Here is a 9,735-nt window from a genome sequence, read left to right as displayed (position 1 = left end):
TCCGGCAACCACATGGTGGCTCGCAATCATCTACAATGTGATATAATGCCCTCTTCTGGCATACACGTGTACATGCAAATACAGCACTCATATATAATAAATAAATAAAATCTTTTAAAAAAAACCCTAAAAAAAAAAAAAGAAAATGTACACGACCCAGTTCTACATCACAGTCACACAGGCTCTTCAGAGAGGGATGTAGGCGCCTCTGCTGAGCATTGTTTAGACTCTTTCCAAGGCTTCTGACATGATGCTGCTGTTTCCTGGGATGACCACCATGCCGGTGTTATTCTGTTGCCCACTAGCTGCCATCTCCACACACTCATCATCACAAGATTCATGAAGGGATCAAAGCCCCACAGTCTTCCTTGTCCATGTCTGCCACCATTTAACTTCAATGATAACTTCTTGTCCATAAATATCTTCAGTTCAGGAGGATGGGCCTTACTCACGGAGACTCCTCAGCGGGCTCAGCAAGGGGTAAGCAGCTTCACAAAAGCGCGCAGCAGCGCATGATCTCTTTTTATCCTCACAACATTCCTATGAGAGAGGTAATAATCATCCCCACTTCTCAGAGAAGAAAATTAAAGCCCAAGGAGGTTTACTCACTATCCCACAGATGATAACCGGCCAGTTTTTGTACCCAGTCCATGCTTTCAACTGTTACCCAACAGTACTCAGCCTGGCCCCACATTTAAAGCACTTCTCATGGATACAGAGTGATGAGTGCAGCCACACTCATCAGAAAAGGGAGTAATTATTGTTCTGGGACTAGGCAGACTGCCGCAGGTGTGGATAACCACAGAGTGTGAAATGCAAGATGCTGGGAGCCAACCTGCCCCGACCTCTCTCCACCAGCCTGTGCCTGTGCTAGTTGCCTTTCACAGAGCCAGAGGTGGTAGAAGCTTATGTACATGATCATCTGTGAAGACAGTGGTGGTGTCTTCAGGGAATCCCTTACCCTGTCCCATCTGCTCACATTATAGGGACACTTACGATCCTCAACCTGACCTCTCTGAGTCTGCAAGGGGTAAGTGACAGTATGCTGGCTGACATATTCAAGCACTATAGTGTGCCTCATATTCCTGACACACGAGATTGTCTTAAAAGATTTGGAAGGAAAATATCATTTGAATGACATAGTAATTATTTTTAAATAAAGATATCTCGATGCCAAAAGTAACATGACAACAAAAAATCTGAGTGTGGTGCTTCATGCCTATAATCCCAGTACTCAGGGTGTGGAGACAGGAGTTCAAAACCAGCTTGGGCTATGTGAGACTCTGTCATCTCTAACAACTCATCCCCGAAATACCATAAACAACAACAACAAATCATGGAGAAAAATATAAACTGCCAGCCGGGTAGTGGTGGCACACGCCTTTAATCCCAGTGCTTGGGAGGTAGAGGCAGGTGGATCTCTGTGAGTTCGAGGCCAGCCTGGTCTACAAAGTGAGTCCAGGACAGTCAAGGCTACACAGAGAAACCCTGTCTCGAAAAACCAAAATAAATAAATAAATAAATAAATAAATAAATAAATAAAATCAACAGCCCAGTGTGATGATGCATGCCTGTAATCCCAGCACTCAGGAGGCAGAGGCAGGTGGATCACTGTGTGTTAAAGGCCAGCCTGGTCTATAAAGTGAGTCCAGGACAGTTAAGGCTATGCAGAAAAACCCTGTCTCCAAAAAAAAAGAGAAAAAAAATATATAAACCTTGACTAGCTTTGTTTTTTCTTCCTTTTGTTTCAATTTCATTACTTTGCATACATTTAACGAATACTTAAATGTGTCAAATAACTCTGGCTACGTTTCCGTGCCTAACTACATGGCATCCATCTTCATTCTCAACTCCTAGACATCCTTTGACAGACATGATGTGTATACTCTGTTTCTAGCAGATGAATGAGACGAGCTGGAGGCACAGACCCCAAAGGGAGGCTGTCTAGGACTGGCCTGTTTCTGAAACTCTGACCCAAGCCGGGTGTGCTGGTACATACCTGTAATCCCAGCACTTGGGAGGCAGAAACAGGTGGATTGCTGTGAGTTGGAGGCCAGCCTGGTCTACAGAGTGAGTCCAGGACAGTCAAGGCTACACAGAGAAACCCTGTCCCAAAAGAAAAAAAAAGTGAGCCTCCCTGTCTCCAGTCTCTAAAGCAGTGGTTCTCAACCTTCCCAGCGCTGTGACCCTTTAATACAGTTCCTCATGTTATGCTGACCCCCAACCATAAAATTACATCATTGATATTTCGTAAGTATAATTGTGCTACTGTTATGAATCATAATGTAAACATCTGTGTTTCACAGTGGTCTTAGGCAAGCCCTGTGAAAGGGTGGTTCGAACCCAAAGGGGTCTCAACTCACAGGTTGAGAACCACTGGTCTACATCCTTGGTGTTAACTTTTACATACTTGTTGTTGTTGTTGTTGTCGTCGTCTGTTCACTTTACATCCTGGTTGTAGCCTCATCCCTCCTCACCTCCCACTCCTACCCTCTCTCCCTCTCCTCATTATCCTTCTTCTAGTCCTCAGAAAAGTGGAGCCTCCCTTCCCATCCAGTCAATATTCATCAAGTCATATCAGGACTAAGAGTGTCCTCTTCCCCTGTTGCCTGGCAAGGCAGTCCCACCAGAGGGAAGTAATCAAAAGGCAGGCAACAGAGTCCCTATCAGGGACAGCCCCTGTTCCCCTTATTAGGGGACCCACATGAAGTCTGAGCTGTCGATCAGCTACATCTGTGTAGGGGGCCTAGGTCCAGTCCATGCATGGTCGTTGGTTGGTGTTTCAGTCTCCACAAGCCCCTCTGGGTTCTGATTAGTTGACTCTGTTGGTCTTCTTGTGGGGCTCCCGTCCCCTCCATGTCCTTTTCCCCTTCCTCCTACATTTCCACAGGACCCCCTCTGTATCGCCCACTGTTTGGCTGTGAGTCTCAGCATCTGTTTCAAAGCGCTGCTACTGGAGCCTCTGAGAAGACAACTCTGCTAGGCTCCTGTCTGCAAGCACAGCAGAGTATCATTAATAGTGTCAGGGGCTGCTTCTCTCTCATGAGGTGGGTCTGGCATTGGTTGGACATTCCCTCAATCTCTGCTCTACCCCTGCACATCTTGTAGGCAGGGTAAACTTTGAGGGGAAGTTTTTGTGGTGGGTTGGTGTTCCCCTCCCTTTACTAGGAGTCTTGTCTAGTTAAGGAGAGTCCTCTTCAGTCTCCTCAGCCCCTGCTAGTATAAGTCTCTGCTAGAGTCCCCCCCCCCCCCCCCCCCCCCGCCATATCCTCCCAGGAGCCTACCCTGACTTAGGTCTCCAGCTTGTCACAGAGCTGCCCCTGGCCACAGTTTCTATTTTCTCTACAGGTCTTCTGTCCTCCTGCCTCTGTTCTCCCAAAGTCTGACTTCCACTCTCATATCTCTCTGAACTCCTTCTCCTACCTTGTTCCCTGTCTTCAACTGCTTCTTCTGATTGAGATTTAAACATCCTCCTTTGAGTCCTCCTTGTCACTTGGTTTCTTTAGGTCTGTGAATTGTAGTGTGGTTATCCTGTATTGTGAGACTAATATCTGCTTATGAGTATATACCATGTGTGTCTTTATGGGTCTGGGTGACCTCACTCGGGATAACCTTTTCGAGTTCTTTCCATTTGCCTGCAAATTTCATGACTTCCTTGTTTTTAAATAGCTGAGTAGTATTCCATTGTGTAAATGTACCAGTTTCTTTATCCATTTTTCTGTTGAGGGACATCTAGGTTGTTTCCAGATTCTGATTATTACAAATAAAGCTGCTATGAACATAGTTGAGTAATTGTCCTTGTTGTACGGTGGAGCATCTTTCAGGTATATGCCCAGGAATGGTATAGCTGGGTCTTGGAGTAGAGCTATTCCCAATTTTCTGAGAAAGAGCCAGACTGATTTCCAAAGTGATTGCACAAGTTTGCACTCCTATCAGCAACAGAGGAGTGTTCCCCTTTCTCCACATCCTCGCCAGCATGTGCTGTCACTTAAGGGCTTTGTTGTTGTTTTTTGTTTGTTTGTTTGTTTGTTTGTTGAGACAGAGTTTCTCTGTGTAGCCTTGGCTGTCCTAGACTTGCTTTGTAGACCAGGCTGGCCTGGAACTCACAGCGATCTGCCCGCCTCTGCCTCCCCAGTGCTGAGATTAAAGGCGTGTGCCACCATGCCCGCCTTCATTTAAGTTTTTTAAAGATTGATTTATTTACTATTATGTACACAATGCTCTGCCTGCATGTACACTGGCAGGCCAGTAGAGGGCATCAGATCACATTATAGATGGTTGTGAACCACCATGTGGTTGCTGGGAATTGAACTCATGACCTCTGGAAGAGCAGTCAGTGCTCTTAACCGCTGAGCCATCTCTGTAGCTCTAAGTTTTTGATCTTACCCATTCTGACAAGTATTCCACACTTTTTATTTTGAGATAAAATCTCCCTCTCTACATATAGCCTAGGGTGGCCTTAGCCTCATGAATGCCAGGGGTGTGTGTGTGTGTGTGTGTGTGTGTGTGTGTGTGTGTGTGTGTGCCCATGACATCATGCTTGGCTCTACAATATCTTTAAGCAGGGCCAGGCAGTGGTGGTGCACACCTTTAATCCCAGCACTCAGGGAGACAGAGCCAAGAAAATCTCTGTGAGTTCGAAGCCAGCCTGGTCTACAGAGTGAGTTTCAGGACAGCCAAGGCTGTTACACAGAGAAACCTTGTCTTAACCCTCTCCTCTAAAAACTCCTTAAGCAGAAGGTGAGCCTGGAACAGAGAGTAAGGTGATACAGGTTCCCTGCAGGAGAAAGATGTCTGTATCTGCAGTGATCAAAGCAGGGATGGCTTGTAGACTGAGTTCACCCCAGAAGCACAGCTTGCCTCTATTTTCAGCTCAGTGGCTGACTTGCTATATGATGGGGTTCAAGTCATTCCACCTCTTTGGGACTCTTCTCTAAAGGGAAGATGACTGAGTCTGCTGCCTCCCTCTGCGCCTGTGAGGATTAATGAGGTGGTGCTGAAAAGGCAGCCTTAAAACCCCACACCCCTAGCTGTACAAGCTTAACAAGTGCAAATGAAGCGGCCCCATTTGCAGTTGGTCCACAGAAACTAATTAAGCTTGCACAGAGTTCCTGGAACTAGGAACTAGAAACTCGGCCCAAACAAGACTGAGGGCCCTGTTTCCGCCAAATATCTATTCCTGTCAGGCAAAACTGGCTTCTGTCAGTTCCTCTCAAAAGGAACATGAGCAGCCTGCACCCTCCCGGCCTTTCTTTTGCAAGCATGAAGCTCTGCTGCTGCTCAGTGGAGGATCACTACCTTTTCAGGAACAGGCAAGCAGGCTCTTCCTGGACCCTAGCCAGCACCCTGACTTGTTTCCTTGACACCCATACTCCTGCTCTTTCTTCATTCTCTTCTTTGCTAGAAGCAGACTTAATTAAAAGAGACTGGAATTTCACATCCTACTTCACCATAGAGGTTTAAAGGAAAAGGTGGCCTGGAAAGTGTAGCCTAGCACAGTGTGTGTGTGTGTGTGTGTGTGTGTGTGTGTGTGTGTGTATGTCCGTCTGAAAAGGCCAGAAGAGTGTGTCAGATCCTTGGGTGTTTGTGAGCTGTCCAGTGTGGATACTGGGATCCAAACTTAGGTCATAGCAACAAGGAAGCAAGAAAATGCTCTTAACTGCTGAGCCATCTCTCCAGTCCCAATACAGGCCTTTAATCCCAGCACACAGGGAGGCAGAGCCAGGTGGATCTCTGTGAGATAGAGGCCAGCCTGGACTACAAAGCGAGTTCAGGACAGCCATGTCTACACAGAACAAACCCTATCTCAAAAATCAAAAAAGAAAGAAAGAAGTCTAACTAGTAAGCAAAAATCTTGAATATAGTATATTTTATTACATTTAAACAATTGTGTGTGCATGCATGCTCATGACATAGCAGATGTGTAGAGGTCAGAGGACAACTTGTGGGACTCCATTCTCTCCTTTTACCTTGTACATCTTGGGAACTGAACTTGGGTCTTCAGGGTTGAAGCAAGTGCTTTTACCCATCTTGTTGGCTCCAGCATAATTTTACTAACTACATGGTCTTCATGCTGTATATTAGATCTCTAAACTTCTTCATCCTACATATCACTACACCTAACCTCTAACCGACATCTCTCCAGCTTTGCTCCTCTCCACTGCTCGCCCCACCAGACAGGATTTCTCAGCGTAGCCTTGGCTGTCCTGGACTCACTTCATTCACAAAGCTGGCCTTGAACTCACAGAGATCTGCCTGCCTCTGCCTCTCTGAGTATAGTTTTCATCTTTTAATAATAATAAAGAGTGTTGTTTTAGCTTCCACAAGTAAGTAGGATTTGTGACATGTCTGAGTTTCTGAGTCTGGTTTATTTCACTTCACATGGTGATCTCTGTGTTTATTAAACATAGTAATCATTGAATCTATTGATTTTCCTATACATCACATAATTTCTTTATTCTTTATTGTTGAATAGGACTCCATTGTGCATGCCGGGTGTGATGGCACACGTCTGTAATCCCAGCACTCCGCGGGGAAGAGGCAGGCAGATCGCTGTGAGCTTGAGGCCAGCCTGGTCTACAAAGCAAGTGCAGGACTGCTAAGGCTACATAAAAAAACCCTGTCTAGAAAAAAAAAATGACTCCACTGTGCATATGCAGTGCATTTTGTTGTTGTTGTTGTTTTGTTTGTTTCTTTGTTTTGGTTTTTTTGAGACAGGGTCTCTCTGTGTTAGCCTTGCTGTCCTGGACTCACTTTGTAGACCAGGCTGGCTTTGAACTCACAGTGATCCCCCTGTCTCTGCCTCCCAAGTGCTAGGATTAAAGGCATGCACCACCAAGCCCAGCCTGGAGTGCATTTTTGTTCATCTATTAGTAGACATCTAAGTTAGTTCCATATCTTGTATATCATGAACAAAGCTGCAAAGAACACAGAAATGTAGGTACCCTTACAATTTGGTCACTCATCTCATTTAGCTATAGACCCAGAAGAGGAAATGTTGAATCACATGGTGGGGGAACCTCAAAATCCTCTTTTTTCTTTTCTTTTTCTTTTTCTTTTTTACTTTCTTCTTTCTTTTTCTTTTTTTTTTCAGCAGAGTCTCACTTTGTACCTCAGGCTAGCCTAAAAACTTGTGTTCCTCTTCCTTTAGCCTCACCAATTATAGGCATGTACCCGTTAAACTCCAAATCAGTATCAGCTTCCCAGGGAGCAGCTTCTGGAGTTTGTTTACTCTGCCAGGGTTTGCCTCAAATGTTCTCCACTTTCACCTAGGCAGTTTACCAACCTATGGCCTTATGCCAAGTGTTAACAGGAGAACGATTTTCAAAGAATCACGGTGAAAGGGGAAATTCTGCCCCTAAGATCATTGCCAAGTTTCCTAGAAAGCAAATTCAGCCTTGGTTCAGGACCACTGATTGCTGTCTCTGCTCCTATCTCAATAGGACATCCCCGGTCTTCAGACGGTCCTCTGGCTCATCAATAACATGAAGGGCAAACAACCTTTCTATGCCCATCTTCCCTCCAAGCTGATTTAGACCTCTATTTTCTCATTCTGGGCAAAAACCAACCAAACAATTGGAGACATTAGGTTGTGAGGCACAAGATGAAGTAAATAAGACATCTGGGGCCTGGGACAAAGAGCTTCCTGCAAAATGCAATTATTATTATTTTTTCTTTGAGATGAACCCTTACTACATAGCCCTGGGTGGCCTGGAACTTGCTATGTAGACCACAATGGGCTCTACTCACAGAAATCCACATGCCTCTGCCTCCCAAGTGCTGGAATTAATGACAAGTGCCACCACGCCCAGCCTTGAATCTGTTCTTTTAACAAATACCCATGCCCTCTGACCTTTATAATAGAGCTGTTAGAACCTTTTACTTAGAAAGGAATGTAGGTATGAAGGAGAAACTTAACACACTATATAATATATATTTTACATCATTTATTAAAGTTTTTAATTTTTTATTTTTTGGGTTTTTTTTTTTGAAACAGGGTTTCTCTGTGTAGTCTTGGCTGTTCTGGACTCGCTTTGTAGACCAGGCTGGCCTCGAACTCACAGCGATCCGCCTGCCTCTACCTCCCGAGTGCTGGGATTAAAGGCAGAGTCTGGTTTATTTCAAAATTAAACAAATACCTTTTTTTTTTTTTTTTTTGGTTTTTTGAGACAGGGTTTCTCTGTGTAGCCTTGGCTGTCCTGGACTCGCTTTGTAGACCAGGCTGGCCTTGAACTCACAGTGATCCGCCTGCTTCTGCCTCCCGAGTGCTGGGATTAAAGGCGTGCGCCACCACGCCCGGCTAAACAAATACCTTTTAAAGAAAATAAAGGAGCTAGGCGTGGTGGCACACAACTTTAATCCCAGCATTTGAGAGGCAGAGGCAGCCAGATCTCTGAGTTCAAGGCCAGTCTTTTTTTTCCCCCCTGAAACAGGGTTTCTCTGTGTAACCTTGGCTTTCCTAGACTCGCTTTGAAGACCAGGCTGGCTGGGGAAAAAAAAAAATCTGTCTCTAAATACATACCTTAATAAATAGGTTGAACTAGAGGATCTTTTAGTTTTTTGGTTGCTTTTTTTGTTGCTTTAGAAAGGGTTTCATTACGTCACCCACCCTGGCCTGAAGTTCATTATGAAGCCTCCCCCCTGCTGGCTGGCCTTGAACTCAAGACCATCTTTTCCCCATCACACACTTTGGAATTACAGGCACACACAACCCTCTGTTGGCTTAAAAGAAAACAATGGTTAGTGGAGAGAGCTAAAGATAAAGCTCACTTGGTGGTGTATTTGCATTAGCACGCATGAAGCTCAATCCGAAGCACCAAATACAGCCAAATGCTGTGGCATACACCTATAATCCTAGCACTCGTCGAGGCAGGAGCATCAAGTTTAAGATATATTAAGCAACATAGTAATTTGAATGCAGGTCTTGACTACAAAAGACTCTGTCTTCAAACATATTTTTTTCTGGAATTACAGGGCACACCTGTAACGGCAGCACTCAGGAGGCAGAGGCAGGAGGATCTCTGTGAGTTCGAGGCCAGACTGGTCTACAGAGGGAGTCCAGGACACCCAAGGTTATACAGAGAAACCCTGTCTCCAAAACAGATTCTTTTTTTTTTTTAATGCACTTTAGTGATCTTCCAGCAACAAGCTTCTGAATTCTGGAATTATAGATGTGTTCCATTGAACCTGGTTTTCTCTCTCTTTTTTCCTTTATTTATTTATGAAGTAGGATCTCACTATGCTGGGATTAAACGTATGCGCCACCACGCCCAACTGAACAGGAATAATTTTAAGAAAAGGAACAAAATCATTATTTTTATGTTATTTAGAAAGAAAGTTCTTTACTTCCCCTACGTGCCCCATTGTCAGGGATGGAACCTGGAAAAGAGATGATGGTCCTGATTCTGGTTTCCCATCCCTCTACTCCTCCCAGTTCCTCTCCACCTCCCCTCCCATCTTTTTTTTTTTCCGAGATAGGGTCTCTCTGTGTTAGTCTTGGCTGTCCTGGACTTGCTTTGTAGACCAGGATGACCTACAAAGTGATTCGCCTGCCTTTGCCTCCCTGAGTGCTAGGATTAAAGATGTGTACCACACACCTGGCTAAAACAACCATTTTCTAAGGGATGAAAACTAATTTTCTTCCAACAGAGTCTCACAGGGGAAACTATTCCTAAGTGTATGCTGCATGCCCAGCAGTAGATGGCCAATGGAAAACAAACTCAGTGGCGTGGCATC

General features: G+C 44.9%; 1 pseudogene across 1 annotated transcript; it reads right to left on the bottom strand.

Annotated features, from left to right (window-relative positions):
- Window positions 1-222: 222 nt before the first annotated feature.
- LOC311601911 (small nuclear ribonucleoprotein G-like) lies at window positions 223-470 on the bottom strand (annotated as a pseudogene). The gene has a single exon. The product of its transcript is annotated as a small nuclear ribonucleoprotein G-like (transcript).
- Window positions 471-9,735: the final 9,265 nt, after the last annotated feature.

Source organism: Acomys minous, assembly GCF_964271855.1.
Source record: "Acomys minous genome assembly, chromosome: 7".
Lineage (NCBI taxonomy): Eukaryota > Metazoa > Chordata > Mammalia > Rodentia > Muridae > Acomys > Acomys minous.
The sequence above is the reverse complement of the archived record's forward strand: the minus strand, read 5'-3'. Positions and strand labels throughout refer to the sequence as shown.